General features: G+C 40.2%; 1 protein-coding gene across 1 annotated transcript in view; it reads right to left on the bottom strand.

Moving 5' to 3' along the window:
- MID1 (midline 1) overlaps positions 1-18,102 on the bottom strand; it is a 651,564-nt gene that overhangs the window by 569,025 nt on the left and 64,437 nt on the right. The window lies entirely within an intron of this gene.

Here is an 18,102-nt window from a genome sequence, read left to right as displayed (position 1 = left end):
AGCTTCTGGAGGGTGCAAAGTGAAAAAAAAAAAATGAATTTAGAGTCCTGCTATTCCGAACAGGAAGTTGATTGCTGAAGAAACAAACACTGCAGAAGTGTTCCATCTTTCACCAGGGGTGTTAATATATTACAAGTATTTTAACTACACTCTCAGGAACAAACCAGTAAACAGAGACAACCCCCTTTTAACTCTATGATGTGCTAAAAATTGAGAAGTGGCAGCTCTCGTTTATTTGGTCAGGTTAGCTTCTTGAAGGTCATTTTTCAAGGGCAATGTATGTAATCGGGAGAAAAAGAAATTCTTTTATTTTGTGGCATTTGTTCACACATGCAAGAAGCTAATTGAATTTTACCGTTTATCATCTTGTTCATTTATCAACAGCCCAAAAGGGAGAGGGATTTGAAAACGCAATTAAAATGAAAATGTCATCTCAAGAACCAATCTTTAAATTCATCTATTGAACTTTCAATTCTTTGTTTTAGCTTCATCTTGATTTTTGTCCCATCTATACAATCACATATTTTAAAGAGTCAAGTACTTCCACAAGGTTTTAACAAGGTCCCTGATCCATTGAAAAGTTACCTGTCCCTCGACTCCAATGTTCCCCGTCCCATAGACACTATGATAGACATATATTGCTACTTCTGCCTATTTCCATTCTGGTCATTACCTATTACTTCTACTATGGAAGACGAAGGTTTTGGTAATTGTTCCTCACCCCGACTCCCCACAGACACCTCCCATCTCCAACCCTCCTAAGCACTGACAGGGTTCAGGACATGCTACCCCCAAATACAGCACCTTGTCGTATTGCATTTTTCCAGCTGAAGGAATTTGAGAAAAGGCAGGTGTGCGAAGGACTTTCTGACCTCCTGAAGCAGGTCAGAAACCCCTCCATGAGAGGTGCCCTCCCTACACGGGGAGGAAAGAAGTACCCTCATCTCCAAAGTCAAAGGGACACAGAGAGGAATCTGAATGAACCGGTCTTGCTATGTTTCCCTCACTTCACTCTACTCATTTCATACCCTTTGTCTTATGGTATCTTTCCACGACTTTCTAGTCTTCATCAAGCCTGGCACAAAAACACTCACGTTCAGCCATTGCTTTGGGTCTTCATTTCCTTATGCAGGCTCCTGTGTCACATAAAAGTCATGTTAAATAAATTTGTATGCTTTTCTCGTGTCAATCGGTTTTTGTCAGTCTGATTTTCAGACCCAGCCAGGGACCCAAAGAGCATTAAGGAAAACTTTTTCGTCCTTTACAGTATTCATCCTGTAATTTTGCTTAGGCTGTCATTTGCTTTTTACATTATTATGACGCTGTAAATCCTATTTATAACTGAGTCACGTTATATACTATGACTGTTTTCCCATGCAACGTTTTGTTTTTCTTACAGTTACTAATGGTCTTGTGTTTGATTGCTTAGTTTTGTATGTACTTATTACCAACACATTTTCCAATTATCCTCAAGTTGTGTACATCTTTCAAGACATTAGGACACAATGACACCTCTGGATAAATCCAGAATCTTCTGATAAATCTGATACATGAGTCTTCAATCAATCTGGATTGATTATCCTTTATACCCACATTAGTTATCTACTGATATAAATTTAGTGGCTTCAAACAATACTCATTCATTATCACATTGTTTCTCTGGGTCAGGGGTCCAGGTACGGCAGAACTGATTCTCTATTCAGAGTCTTACAGGGCTGAAATCAAGATGACGGCCATGGATGCATTCTCATCTGAGGCACGGAGACCTCTTCCAAGCTCATGCGGCTCTTGGCAGGATACGATTCCCTGTGGTGATAGAACTGAGGCCCTCAGCTTCTACAGACCACCCACCATTTCCTGCCATGTGATCCTCTCCATAAATAGCTGTCTGCCTCTCTAACGCCAACAGGAGAGAAGATCTACTGCTTCGAATCTCTCCGACTTCTTCACTCTAGGATCTCTGGACCCTCTTAAAGGGCTCACCTGATCAAGTCAGGCCCACCAAAAATAATCTCCGTTTTGATGAACTTAAAATCAACTGGTTAGGGGCTTTCATTACATCTGCAAAATCTCTTCACCTTCACCATATAACTTAACTTAAATCATGGGAGTGATATCCCATCATGTTCACAGACCCTGCCCAGACACGGGGAGGGGATTATTCACAGCATGTCTATCAGGGATTGGAAATCTTGGGGGCTGTCCTAGAATTCTGCCTACTACTACACCTAATAACTGGAGGTCATCCAGGAATCTTCTTTCATTACTATCATGGGGATTCCCTTAGCCTTTCTCTTGGGTTGGAGTCCCTGTTTCCTGGACCCTATGTCTTCTTTCTTGATTAACTCCTTAATTTTGTGGAAGCACATCTCAAACAGCTTCCTGAAAAGGGCAGCACGGGAAGCTAAGTTCTGTTTTTCGACACTGAATATGCAATTCTCAGTTTGAAGGGCTTTCTCCTCAGAATTTTCAGTGTGTGCTGCTCCATTGCTTTCTAGCTTACACTGTTGCTACTGATAACTTGATGTCTTCTAATACTTGATACTGTGTGTAAAACTTGCTTTCTTCCCCCTCCCTCAGAGTTTGTAGACTCTATTTTCTGTCCCCAGCTTTCTGAAATTCATTGATAACAAGCCTTGGAGTGGGTCTACTTTATCCACTGTTCTGGACACTCAGTCACCCCTTTCCATTGGAACATTCATGTTCTTCGATTCTGGGAGATATTTTTTGAATTACTTTATTGATGATTTCCTTTTCTCTGTTATCTCTGTCCTCTATTCATAGAACTTCAATTATTCCAGAACATTCTAGATGGCTCTTTTTTTAAAAAAAATCTTATCTTATTTTCCTATTTTCTATTCTACTTTCTGGGCAGTTGCCTTAATTTTATCTTCTAACAGTGTGTGTTAGCATGCTTTTAATGTCTAAGATTTTGCGTTCACTGAATTTTTTTATAGTATCTATTTCTTGCCTCACAGATTCATATCTTCTCTGAAGATATTAATAAAAGTTATTATGCATTTTTTTCTTTCCATTGGTATTTCAAGTTAGTTTTCAAAAAATCAATGTCTGGCAGTCCTTGACTGTCTGGTCGTATTTAAGGGTGAGGCACTAAAAAGATGACTGGGAGCTCTTGGGGGCAATGCTTGTCAATGGTGCTTTTCTCTCTACGGTGATATTTGGAAGACCTCGGATTCCAGTATCCTCTGCTCATTTCTTTTGTAAGTTACGTTTTCAGAGAAGATACTTCTGACCTCTTGCATTGAAAGTACACGTCGGGCTTCCCTTGGTGCAGTGGTTGAGAATCCGCCTGCCGATGCAGGGGACGTGGGTTCGTGCCCCGGTCCGGGAAGATCCCACGTGCCGCGGAGCGGCTGGGCCCGTGAGCCATGGCCGCTGAGCCTGCGCGTCCGGAGCCTGTGCTCCCCAACGGGAGAGGCCACGACAGTGAGAGGCCCGTGTACCGCCAAAAAAAAAAAGAAAGTACATGTCTGGCTGCCAAAATTCTTGAGCCATGGGAGGGGAGAAGGCTGGAGATCTCAAGTCTCATATATAAGGTTTATCTTAATCCCCATGTTTTCTACTTGGTGTCTCTGTTTTAGCTGTGCCTCATACTGTCTCGTTCAAAGATCATCTGTTTATCCTCTTTACAGAACAAACCTCAAGCCTCTGGCCAGAATAGGGGAGGGCTGTTTGCTCAGCTGCCGAAATTTGGAATGGAGATATGAGGGGCTAAATTCTTAAACAGACTTTCAACCAATTCTTCCACCTGCCAAACTCCGCTCCTTTGGAGGCTTCTGCGATGGACATTAGGTCATTTCTCCCCTTTCCCCACTTCCAGCTTAGGATTCAGCTTTCTCATGTCTGTGAAGTCATTTAACTCCCATCTACCTTCATACCAACCTCTAAAATTTTCTCACTGTTGTCTCCTATTCTCATTCTTTGTCCTTGTCTATTTATATCTTCTTTCCACATTCCTTTGCTCTCATTTAGTGGGATTTGGGGAAGAAGAGGAGTTAAAGTACTTATATGTTCAAGCTGCCATTCTTAACTATTTGCATAGAAGACAATCAATCAAAGTTTTGGGGGGTAATCTCACCAGGTGATTTGACAGCCTGCCTGGAAGAATGTACTAGTGAGAGAGGCAATAGACTTGCGGACAAAAATAATGGTGAGACATTTCTCTACAAGATATTAAAATATAAGTACATCATTACTAAAATGGAGTCATTTTAGTGGTTACAGACAGATACGTTAATGGAGCAAAACACAGCAAAACCAAATACATAAAATATTTGGTATACGATAATGTACTAACTCGAATGGTGAGAAAAGGATTAACATGCAAATTAGCCAGTTGACAAATGACATTATAACAAACAACTAACAATTTTCATATACCTATGTATAAAGCCTTCATCAGAATACATTCTGAGAGTCCCTACCACCTCCCAGCATCAGAAAAGGGTCCCAGGGGCTGACAAGGATTCCAAGGATGTCTTTCAGTATTTGCTTGTATCTCTGCCATTTCTCTTTGCTCTGGCTCTTGTGGGCCATCTGAAGGCAGCTGGCTTTTCTGACACCACCTGCCCACTACACACACATGCACACCCTAAGGGATCATGACAGCCTTTACCACCACTCCCAAGATCATTGAGCTCAGTCCTTGGTCCACAGGCTCCCACACTGTCTGAAGTTCTGCCGCTTCCTTAAGGCCCAGTTGAGAGTGGGACACCTTCTCCACTGCTCTCAGAACTCCCAGCTCCTATCCATGGGGCTTGGCAATTTTGCTCCTTAGGGGCTGGGACTGCTGCCTCACTTCTTGAACTCTTTGAGCCCTGATCTGGTTCTCCCTGACCTCTGAAAACAAGGGCCCCTTATCTGTCCCCTGAAGCAAAAAACTACACATGCCTCCAGACAGGAAGCCCTGGGGTTCCACAATTCTGTCATCTTGATTAACAAATTACCCCCCCAACTTTGCACCTCAAGCAATAACATGAGGAGACATGTTTTGCTTGAAACCCTGCAACTTGGGGCTGCTCAAAGGCTGAGGGCTGGGATATGGAATTATCTGAAGGCTAGTGCACTAACATTTCTGGCGGCTGATCGTGGCCGCCCATGTGGGAGACGGTCTCCGCTACTGCTGCCAAGTCAGGAATGAACACATGGTCTCCTCACGTGGCTGAGGCTTCCTCACAGCATGGTGGGTGGATCTCAAGGATAAGTGTCCCAAAGAGAGAGCACATCAGGTACAGCCAGAACACTACTTACGACCTGGCCTCGTAAGTCATACAGTGTCACTTCCACTACATTCTATTTGTTGAGCCCGTCCCAAAGTTCTACTCAGGCTCAGAGGAGGAGAAATGGATTACACCTCTTGATAGGGTGGTGGCATGGTTCTAGAGGACCATGTGGGCCTGGATATGTTGCTGTGGCAGTTTGAGAAAATATAATTTGCCATACCTGCCTTCCTAAGTTAAAAAAGAAGAGGAAGAAAAAAGTTTCCTTTATCTGTGTGTGAAAAGCCCACAGGCAACAAAAGATACAGTTAATTTCTCAGTCAAGTTACCCTGCCCATCTGGTTTCATGGTTGCCATACAAGTGCTAACAAATGCTTCGCTACATCAATTAACTCTGCTTTGCTCCAAGGTCATGGAATAGCTCCTTAACTAGACCCAGTCATCTTGAAAATAAATGATACTGCTAACAAGCGCAACCAGACAATAAAAAGAATGGCTCAGTGTAATTCCATTTCCACTAGCACATGATCTATTAAAGATATATCAGGAAAAAAAAGATATATCAGGACATCTTCTTTGCCTAAATAAGGGCAGCCTATAAACACTTACAGTGACAGGAGTAGGAAATCATCTTCTGTTTTCTTTCCAAGTAAATTACTTGTACATTACTGCTCTATTGAACTCATTTATAGACGAAAAGATCACGTTTTTGTTTTTGTTTTAACTAAGAACAAGCCACTTATTGCTAAAATGCAACATTACTGTCTTGGCAGCCACATTTAGCTAAATCTTTGTAGAGGTTCTGTCATTTGACTTTCTATCATGACTACACTTTTTGCAAATGTACCCATGAAAAATTAGCAATTGCCTTTTGCAGTGTTTTTTTCTTTTAGGAATTAGGCAATCTGCTTAGAGATTTCTAACATATAGAATAACTGCATTTCCTTTATTATTATATTATAAACAGTTAATAATCTAAACCAAATTCCTGGTTAGTTTCACTAAATGACATGCCAAAAAGTTGCCTGAGGCTAGATTCTAAAATTCATAAGTGATATATTTGCATCTGGAATAGGGCGAGGGAGAAAGTTTGATTTGCTTATATCCTTTCTTCTTTCAAATAAATAAGATTTGAGCTAAGTAAGGAAGCTTTGTCCCATGTACTGGGGGTCTTTCTTAATAAATGAGTCAAAAAATAATGTGCTAATGACCTTAAATCTAATGTGAACCAGAGACATGGCCCATTTAACTCCCAAATCTGACTCTGATCAATGGAATTTCCTGGGAGACTTGTTAGAAATATAGATGCCTACAGAGACCCTCAAGAATTTGCTTACGTCTGGTGTAACACCCCAGAATCTGCATTTTACACAATGTCCCTATTTGGAGACTGATACAAATGGACCGATTATCCCAGATGATGTTTTGTTGTTAGTTTTGACAATGTAATAAGAGAACTCCTACTCTATGCCAGCCATGGTTCCAAATGCTTTACAAATATTAACTCATTTCATCCTCATAACAACAAGCTAATGACGTAGGGGCTATCACCCTCAACTTACAGATGAGCAAACTGAACGACAAAGACGTCAAGTAACTTGTCTAAGGGCCACTCTTGAACCCAGGCAGCCTGGCTCCAAAGTCTATGCTTACATTCACTGTGCTTTGCTGACTTCTGGGAGACTTAATCGCAAACACATACAAAGTATTTGTGGCCATGGACCTACAGGATCAAAGACCAATTGACTGGAAGTCGTCAGCTTCCCTTTATCTCAGCCCTTTGTAGCTGGGGTTACCATGGTGGGCTCGACGCCATGGGGTTTCTGTGACAATGTAGCCATGGAGTACCAAGTCCTACCACCACGAGGAGACAGTGCTACCCAATTGTCGGCCATCCTAATTCCCCTAATTCCCATTATGGCAATCATCTTTACCCTCTGGGTTCTCCACTGGGACGGCCTGGAACTATCCTGCCATCCGTACCCATTCCCAACTCTTGCCAACTTTGTCCCTTGAGTGACCAACTGATGGGTGTCATTTCCCATAACCCACAGCTACTGCCTGAGGTCCTTCTCTGAGGGACTCATTTACAACCATAAAGTTTGTCCTCCCAGTGACCACCACTCTGACCCAGCAACCAGACCACATTATCCTGGACACATCCGCCATCCAGAACCAAGCCCTCATCTTTCCCTAGGTCTGGTGTCTTCAGCCTCACCCTAGCCCGTGCCTCAGAGCATTCAAACCCAGAAATAAAATACACAGCTCCCCAGCATGCTTTACGGGGTATTCCACATCCCCATATCTGGAAATAAGCTGATAGCTCAAAACTATACTTACAACTTGCTATCCCAACTCATTCCTTCCCTAAAAATGAGGGCAATCCAAAAATGAGACTTTAAAAGCTTTCATTTACATATAAGTAACTTATGATGCCTCTGAATTAGACATTTTCAACTTTTGCCTTAAAAAGATGGGATCTGTCAGATCCCATAATCTGGTTGTAGAAGTTTAACTCTACGAATTGACTCTATATAAAATATTTAAAACATAAGAGATGTGTTATAGAAGTTCATTATGGTCCTTTTTTAGCTCATCAAGAGGTACATTAAGATAACTAGGGCTAGTTCTTAGCTGCACATGCAGTATGAATGGGTATAAGGCTAAATTTTTCATTCCTAAGCATTTGGGTCAAGTTGTCTTGGGTGTGAATTGCCAGTTGAAACAATTAACTCCACTGAAGTCCCGCCTAATTCACAAAGCTTCAAATGAGGGTCACACAGGAGCACCAGAATACTAAACTGGTTACACTGAAGGGGTCACCAAAGGAAGACTGCATGCTAATACTTACCCTGCAGGCAGAAATCAACAGAGACAAGGAACCTAATGATGAAGAATCAAGTTCTTGATGTAACTGAGTATTAAATTCTCTCTTAAGCCCCTGGCTTTTCACTTCATTTAAGTCTACTTAAGCAACTGACCTTTTATCAAAGGTCACCGATGAAATCCTGGCCATCAGGCTCAACAAGTTTGTTTCGATCTTTTCCTTCTTTCGATTCTTCTGGGTTGCCCCTACTGGACACATCTTCTTCCCAAAGTGTTCCCGTGATTCCAGGACAGGTTTTTTTTGTTTGTTTTTTTCTGGTGTTCCCACTTCTTCTCTGTCCATTTCTTAGTTTTTATTCCTTTTTTTTTTTTTTTCCTCCTCAGGCTTCTAAATGAAGGCATACCTCACAGCTTAGTTTGGGGTCCTCTTTTAATATTTACTCTTTTGGTTAGTCTGTTCACTCCTTTGGCTGCTATGTTTCTATCTCAAACCCTGATCAACTTCTTAAGCATGGTTCTACACTTCTAAGTTGCTTGTACACATCGTTACCACGTACACATCGCTAACCGATGACTCACCGACCGCCGCAACTTTACACCATGCTTCTCTTCTTACATTCCCTGCCCCGGCACCCTCAAATTCCCCAATATAGCTCCTCTTTGTGCCTTCCTCTCAAGCTACCCAGGCTCACAAACTTCAGGTCACCCAGGACATCCCCTTCTCATCCGCCCTTGTACCTTAACAGCTGTTGATTACTATAGATTTTGCCTCCCCAATTCATCCAGGTCTATGTCACTCCTCTCCTTCCCCAATGACACTGTTTTACACCCCCATTACCTCCTGCCTAGAGTTAACATCAAGAGAAATACAAGTGTTCTATTTGTTCAAAGATTATTAAATCTTAAATGGATTATTCACCTATCTGTTCCAGATAACACACGGCAAAAAACACTGAATGATTATCAATCCAGGGAAAATAACCCAAAAGGCTAAAATGAATGCTGTGTCTTTAGATAGAAGCTAACTGTTGTAGAAAGAATTAATATTTACAAGGGGCAGGGCTCCTTTTTAAAGGAGACAAGGCAGACTCCGTGCTCCCAATACAGGGGGCCTGAGTTCGATCCCTGGTTGGGGAACTAGATCCCACATGCCACAACCAAAATAGACAAAGCAAAGGTAAAAATCCATAGTTTCTTCCCTCCTCTAGTCAGTGTATAATACAGAGATGATGGCGACATAAGGGTGCATATCAGTCTTTCCAAGTGCTTTTTATAGAACATCTGAATCAGGATCATCTGTGGGTATCTGTTAAAATGCTGTTTCCCAGGCCCCATACTTTACCCTTCTTTTGTAGTGTACGTAGAACATCCTTTTTAAACAAGTTCTCACTACGATTCCTATGCACATTAGAGTTAGGGAACCGCTAAAATCTAACAAGAAAAACGGTTATAAAGCTTAGATAAGAGTATTATAAATTACATTCATTTTCCTTTTTATACTTGTCTCTCTTTTTCAAATTTTATAGTTATGTAAGAAAAGGAATGTGTGATTTTAAAAACAAATTTGTAGACTATCCCTGAATTTTGCCTACATATATCAGGCAATAACTCATAGATAAATTCTTTCAAAATACTAGGAGGATTCTGTAAAAGAAGAAGAGATTTGAGGCAGAACTTTTCCATATATTCTCAAAAGTACAATGAAACTCAAGAGTGACTTAAATAATCTAACGGGATTTTTTTATTCAAAAATTTTTTTTTCAAAATTCCAGATGTGTAGGAAAAAGATAATAAAATTATAATACCATTGTTCTTTTTTAAAAACTCAAGTTCTCTTGCTAATAGTTAAGAATACTGATTTATTTAAAACATAACATGTTTCTGCTTCATAACAACATCTGTATTATTTTACATTTTTATTGGCAACTTTCACTGTACCCTGGTGATTTCTAAAAATCCTCATACTTCCCTGCTGGTCAAAGTTTCCAAAAAATAATAAACAAATGATTATTAACTCTGATCTTTTTATTCCATGACCATGTATCCCATAAGAAACACTTGAGAAAGCTGAGCTATTAACTTTGGGGAAAATAAGGTCCATATAACCAGATCTGAACTTTAGAGATTACTTTGAGGTGGGCAGATCATCAAGAGTAGATAGTGAAATACCCACCACAAGTGCATTATTCCCAAGAGAGGGTGTCAGTATCTGGACTTCCATTAGCATTAAACACACTCCTAAGTTTTCCTCCTCACAAAAGCGATGTCCATTGCTCACAGAGAAGCTGCCATCATGGCAAGTGTTGCCTGTTGCTCAAGTTTCCAGCCAAGTTGTTCTCAACTGGGAATGATTTGGACCTCTAGTGGACATTTGGCAATATCTAGATATTTTATTAGTTGCCAGACCTGAGGAGAACTGTTGGTATCTAGTGGGTAGAAGCCAGGGATACTGCTAAACATGTATCAAGCACAGGACAGCCCCCAAAACAAAGAACTGTGAAGCCCAAAATATCCATAGCACCACAGTTGAGAAACCCTGGGCTAAACCCAGTTCCATAAATTAATACCCACTGCCATAAAGTCCGAGGCTCCGTCTGTTCCTGCTTCCCAACCTCCCAGCATAATAACCACCATCTGAATCAAGCACCTGGGCTTTGGGGCTCTTTATACCCTTATATTAATGGTTACTAATCTCTCTGAAGCCTTCCTTAATCCATGACCTCGCCCCTAGCCCCTGAACCAACTCTGTCCATCAGAGAGTTCAGATCCTTCCATATCACCTTAAACTTCTATTAGTACTATTTGCACTAGAACTAAAAGTCTGTCCCTCTTGCTCTCAAGAATCATCTTCTTGAGTGTGAACTCTTACCTAAGTCTCTCTAGCATTCAACACAGTGCCTTAAACATAATAGGTGCATAATAAATATTTGTCAAACTAACGAAATAACTTTAGACTCGCGTTGTGCCAAACATAGATGATGATTCACGGAATACAGAACATAACCTTTGCCCTCAACTACTTCCATTGTGGGGTGAAGACACACACAGGGAAGCATAGCTGGCAATGTAAAACAGTACCTACAGAGGAGCGGACGTATAACTCAGATAATAATTACTACAAAAGATTCCTGATGTGTGAATTCCCTTAGAATCCAGGTAAGCAGAGAGGGCCTCACAAAAGTGAAAATTTAGATATACCTCAAAGGATGAGGCTATCTTTTGTGAGTTACTAAAAGTGAGGAGGCCACTCCATGCTGGTAGGAGGTGGGTGTGAAATATGGAGCTTGGGCCAAACTGGTCTTTGCGAAACCATTTTGCCAAACAGAACTATGGCCTTTGAAAGCACATTCTTGGGCTCCTCTTTCATACTCCTGCTCATACAGTGTTCCGAGGAGGTAGGGGTTTTACAGAAAAGCAGTGGTAGAGGCCTAGGCATTATCATCTACGAAAGAGAACTCTGCGTCGGATTCTACTTCTTAGGGAGAGATTTCACTAGTGTAGTGGATGCTGTAGTGCGCTGCCCAGACCCCCAGGTGCCATGCATATTGGATAGGGGTGGCTCACAGCTGAGTTCCCCTCTAGGAACTACTCATCGCTTAAGACAGCCGCCTCACCCCAGTTCACACCCGCCTCTCTGAGCGCAGCTTGCATCCAATGATCGTTCAACGGAGAGGGATATAAAAGCCTGGGCCCCTTGTCTCAAGGCAGGACAACTCTGAAGATCCGTCAAAGCTCTAAATCTTCCTAACCCACGACCATTTCAACTCCTCCCTCTCTCTATCCTACTTCTATCATTCCTCCAGAGGGGTTGAGAGCACTCTCCAATAAATTATTCACATGAAAACCTCCATCTCAGAGTTTGTTTTCTGGAGAACCCAACTAAGACTACAGGAGAGGAAAAGAACCAACAATACCAGTGGTGGCAATGAGAAAGGATGGGGTCCAGCAGATTTTAACACTGTCCTTCTTGGGCAATCATCAGTTAGGCCACTGTAAGTAGGTAAGGAATAACTGGTCAACCACCTTGCTCACCCTGCAGTATTTCATTCCTACTACCGAGCTGGTACCCTGGGAATTTTTCCCACCTACCCTCAAACAAGACCTGCTTTCAAAGCCTCAACCATGTGGGAGGTTAAATGACTGACAGTAGGTTAAAGTCTCACCTACCAGAAATCAGTGTTTCCATTTAACCTCGATGCAAGCTAAATCAAGGAATCAGCTTGCCGTAGGAGAGTGGTTGGGGAACTTCAGGAGCCCTGACGGTACCTTTGAAATCACAGCAGTCAACCTGTATGGTGGCAGAGTCAAGGCCATGAACTCACCAAACTCCATTTTCTTATCCACCTAGGCTCCATGTTATAGATTTCCCAGCCTCCTCTGTGATGCTGCCGGGCCGTATGAATGAATCCTGGCCCACATGGTGTGGGTGGAAGTGACGGCTGCGCACTGCGAGGCCAGGTCCTTAACTACCACCCCCCCCCCGAAAAAAAACAGACAGTTCTCCATGCATCCTCTCTTCCTTTTTCTACCATTTGGTTGAAAATAATCTAGTCAAATTCTGAGGCCTCAGGGGAGAGTAGAGCCATAAAACGTATAGAACCTGGGTCCCTGAATGGCTGAATGTAATACAGCCTTCCGACGCACCATATCAACCGTGCTTGGGTTATGCCATAGAGATTTACAGGTCACTTATCAAAACAGATAGTTTTGCTTACCTTAACGCATTTGAATGCAGTCATAAGAGCTAGGTTTGTGAGAAGGTTCCTCGATATTTGAGGAAACTTATCTCAGAGAAGCCCCACACATAAAAATATCCTAGAAGATTCAGGAAAAAGCAAAGACTTCTTTGCCATTATAGGCTTAGCTAGTGGAGATAATTTAATCAAAGGCATAACCACTTACACAGCAACAAACAACTGGCATCCTGTATTCAGCTATGGAAGATGTAAGTGGATCATGTAATTGCATTCACCCATACATATCATACACATCATTGATTGTGTGTTAATGTGTTTAAATTTTGTTTCAAAAACAAAGTACACTGTCGGCACGCTCTGCATAAACAGACTCTGAGAAAAAATGATGAACAATGTCTGGGAAAAGAGAAGGAAAACTTGAGGAAAGTGAACTAAGATTTTCACTTTTAAGTGAAAACTTGGATAAAATATAAGGCTGGTTAGGTAAATATAGAAATTATACAAGCCAGAAATTTAAGAAATGCGTATTTTAAAAGCCAAGATAAACAAAACATGATGAATATTAACTCACTGTTACCCTGCTTTCTAGATTCCTATATTCCATATTTGGAATAGAAAATAACCAAGTGAAACAGGATGACTTGCTTTTCTCTTTTAAGTGAATTTTCTACGTTGAGGGATTTGGCTATGCCTCAGTTCTCTGGAGGGACTATTTTTTAAAAAAAACACAGATTGTTATCTTTGAAACCATCTTCACAAAGGGCTCAAATTTGAAGTAGTAAGAAACTTTGGTTTCAAACCTAGAAACGCATCTGATTTCATTTTATTTTAAATTTTATCCTCAAAGAGCACATTACGTATTTACGTATTTTAAGTCACTCTGGAAGGGGGCGTTCAAAAATCTTTCAGTTCACAAGAGTATTCACTAGACTGCAACATTTTCATCCAGTTACTAATGTCTGAACACCTCTAACACTCATTGCTGCTTCAATCCACGATATGGGTGTGTGTGTGCACGCGCACACACACACAGGTCAGTTTGTTGCATCAGAGGCACTTTTAAGTTTCTTTAAATGTGGGATCATACACTGCTTCAGGGAAAAAAATGCATTAGATAAGATACAGTGAATGGATATTCAAGCAGCTACACACATACAACTTGAAAAAATCTGAGGAAACTCAAATTTATGCTTCTGGTACTAGAAGTCTATGCACTGTCAACACAACATTTTGATAAATTATATTTCTCTTGATTTCAATCAAAAATGCAAAAAAATGACATATTTATAATTAGGTTTGCAGCACTGAGTATATTTCTGACTGGATAGGATTTCTAGTTTAACTAGGTATCAACGAGAACTAAATCCAATGCATATAATTTTACACATCTGCTGATTAGCAAAAATGTCCATAGACTGACTTCTGGCTTCATACATTTCAAACTTTATTGTTTTCCCCACTCTGCATACTTTTGTGCCACATCCCACAGGGCACACTCATACCCCAATACAATTCACACTCATACCCCAATCCTGTGCTTCAAGTCATAACACAGAGTGAGTCAGCAGAGTGGACAGAAGGAGTCTTCATGGAAGCCATCCCTACACTAGAACAACTAGTGGTAATATACACAGACGAGACTGATAATAAATATATTCCACCACTAATTACGGGGGTGTCAAAGTACATGTAACAGCTGGGAATTTTATATCTGTATTTTTCATTCGTGAGTAAACATACCAAAAGTTAGCTATGTGTATCCCCAACTCAACTTTCCCTTAGCTAGATTCCCCAAAAGCCCACGGCCTCTCAAACACCCTGAAGAGAGGTATAATGGAGGGGACTTTGAAATGGGAAGAGATAGCAGTTTTAGCCCACTGTAGTTAAATTATATTACTTTTGCAAATTGTACAAAAACACAGAACATTTGAAAACAGGGGCTCCTCCCAGCATTCTAGAAGGGACCCATCCAGTGGCGGGTCCTCAGGTTTAAGCTTTAGTAGCTTCAGGATGTTTCTGGCTTATTACCATGTCACCTACAATTATTTCTATATATACATATATGTTTAAGTTTATATTTCTTGTGAGATTTTATGTCAATTTTATCAACGGCTATAATTAAACAAACATTTGTTTTGACTTCTGCAAGAAGAATCACCTCTATTTCTACTATTTTCGTAACACAGACTGAGTCTGTTCAACACTACTCATTTTAACATTTGCAATAAAGACGAGATGTCATTTGACCTTAAACTTACATAATGTTATGTGTCGATTATATCTCAGTAAAGCTAGGGGAAAAAAAGATTGCATTTGAACTGACAATGACCTTTCCTTAACAATAGAGCTGTGAATGAACTTTGCTCCAAGAACTCCCACATGTTCCATTTTTCTTATCTGTAATAATAGTCATTAATCAATCATTATATGCACACACACAAATACACACAGAAAGACACATGTAATTTTTCTCCCTCTATCACATTCTTCTAGCCTAAACCAGATTTTTTTGGTCACGGGGAAAAAAATCTATAAATAAGGTGCTAAAGAAATAAGAAAAATACATGAAAAGTCATCTAACATGTTAACACAGTTAAGGAAATCAATGCCACACCCCATTCCACAGATTCCATGGGCAGATTTTCCTCTCACATTTTATACCATAGTTATATACAACTTCACATTATCATAAAGCATGCCTAAAATTAAAATACTTTAAAATCTCATCACTAGCATTTTAGTCAAAGTCAAAAGAAGGGATTTAAGTTGGTGCCTTTAGTTCAAGAAAAAATTCATAAGATTTTACTATTCTCATTATTTAAAATAAAGGCTGTTGGGATACAGCACACCTTGGGGAATTTTCCTTTAGAGCCGTAAATGTACTAGCAAGAGAAAAATAGTATATTAGTAGTATATTAGTACATTAAAGAGTGTTGGTACATGCCTTGGCTCTAAACTGATCTAATATTAAAGAGTTATGATAAATTCCTTCATAATTTGAGAGATTCACCCTGGGCCGGAAGCCAAGGGTTCTGGGATTAACGAGACGAGCACAGTCCCTACCCTCACAGAACTCACGATCTACTGAAAAATACAACTACCCGAGCAGTCACAACCGAGTGTGACACTTGTTACCACAGAGGAATTACAAGGGGCTTCAGGAGGGCAGAGCAAGGGAGCTGAACCCAGGAGTGGCCTGGGGAAGTGATGTGTAAGCTGAGACTTGCAGATCCTTCTTGGTGCAGTTGTGTTTTATTAAAAGTTTGGATCTATGCAGAGTGGAACAGAGATTGGAGAAGACAACATGGGGGCAGACAGAACAGGTAAAGACCACTGACATTGACACGAGAAGATGGCATCCTGAACCAGGGCAATGGCAAGGAAAACGGGCAGAAGTAGATTCATGAGCTATTTCAGAGCTAATATCCACGGACTTAAGTGATGAGTTAGGATGAGTGATAAGAAAACAGGGAGAATTGGGAATGTAGCTGAGAGTGGAAGGTGACGGTTTTTGTTTTGTGAAGTCGGACGAGTTGAGCTCTTTGGCTTCAAGATTTCTATTTTAGTTGATTCTCCAGAGGCAGACGCAAACATGTCAAATTAGAGCTTGGCCTTGTGATTCACGAAATTTTTAAGAATGTGCATGCGTGGTGTAATCACTGCTGTAATTTAACGGGGCTGCTTTGTGCCCTAAAGCTGAGAAGCAAGCATATCTTTGTGTGTTCGGAATGTTAATTAAATTACCTCCGACTTTAGTTTATGTTCCTTAAGTACAAGCTCTTAAGTCAGGCAAAAGGGATCACAGTTATGTAGTACCATACTTAACTATCCTTTTTATAAGCAAGGGTTTTTATACCGAAAATAAACAGAGGCATACAGACATAAACCCATAAATTATGTGGGCAAGTACTTTAAAGGAACATGTATTTGCACGAGGACCAAGAGAGCTTTCCTAAAAGGGACTAGGTCCTGGGAATTCTCTCTAAAAGTGATTTATTTCTGTCAACATTCTTCTTCAGTTTAAACATACGCATTCACATATATTTAAATTTCTCCAGACATCTGACTTTAAAGTTTGACTTCTGATGTTCTGAATAAATACCTTCAGCAAAAAAGCAATAAAGTAAGTTAAGGCAGCTTTTCTTTTTGAATCTACCTTTCTTGTACAGATCTTCCTCTAACCACCTCAAGATTATTTGATAATATTTCTTCAGAGATGGTTCCGTATATATATATATGTATAATATATACATAATACGTATCATACACACGTATGTTACAAACTATTGAAATGTTTTTTATTGCTTTGAATTTTTTTCTTACAGAAGAGTTCTCAGCTTTCTGGCAAGATAGATTTCAGACTTTATAAATGTATTTATATAATCACTTTCAACAAGCATTTATTAAACATCTACTCTGTATAGGTGTATGTGCTGGTGTGTGTCAATGCATATTATTACCATAATAAGTCAACTGTCAAAAAACAACTAATAAGTAATAATGTTAAAAAAAATTCACAGCCACAGGTAAAAACAGGCATATGCAACAATTTTCTACCTTTCTAGTTTATTAAGGGACAAGTGAGAATAAAACAAACTTTTCCCTGGTGTATGGTAACAGGAATTGTCCGTTCTCCAGCCTTGATAACCCATTCGCCATAGAATCCGGACAACCACCTTCAACAGGATACTGCACGTGGCCAATGGCACAGGTCAAGTTATTGCACATTCTAGGTGATTACTCAGTGCCCAGAAAGTCTTCACATTATTTCTCTTTCCTGTAAAATAATCTTTAGTTCCCAGGAGGAGGTCATTTTGCATTAAATGATGAAACTGCACTTTTGAGTTCTGTATCCTCTTAGTGTGTATCATATTAGTACATTATCCGTAATAGAAAAATCTCATCTGTTAGTTTAATGCAAAGCTTTACTTTCCCCTCACTTATAACTTACAGAAAGACATGTTGAACAAGTTAGTTATGTCAATACATGTCTGTTAAGCCCATGAGCTGAATTCCAAAAGGACTGGAGGAATTTTTTTAAATGCTCTGCTTACACTGCTGCTACGTTAACATCGCTGACCCAATTAGAAACATACATGGACAGTTCTGTATCTGTAACATTCTGTATGATTTAAATGACAAGGTACCTTAAAATGGAGCCAAAATGTGTGTTTTGATGTTCCAGAAGAGATTCTCTCTGGCAGAGGGAATGTGATTCTTCAGCTAATTAGAGAGTGATCTCTCTTTAAATCTGGAGTTGGAGATCCCCAGCATAAGAAAGAGAATGGGCTCAAAAGTTACCCAGAACAGAGTGAATTTTTGTATCGTTCCTCAGGCCT

The sequence above is a fragment of the Lagenorhynchus albirostris genome, chromosome X (genome assembly GCF_949774975.1).
Source record: "Lagenorhynchus albirostris chromosome X, mLagAlb1.1, whole genome shotgun sequence".
Taxonomy (NCBI): Eukaryota; Metazoa; Chordata; class Mammalia; order Artiodactyla; family Delphinidae; genus Lagenorhynchus; species Lagenorhynchus albirostris.
This window is presented reverse-complemented; position numbering and strand designations above follow the sequence as displayed.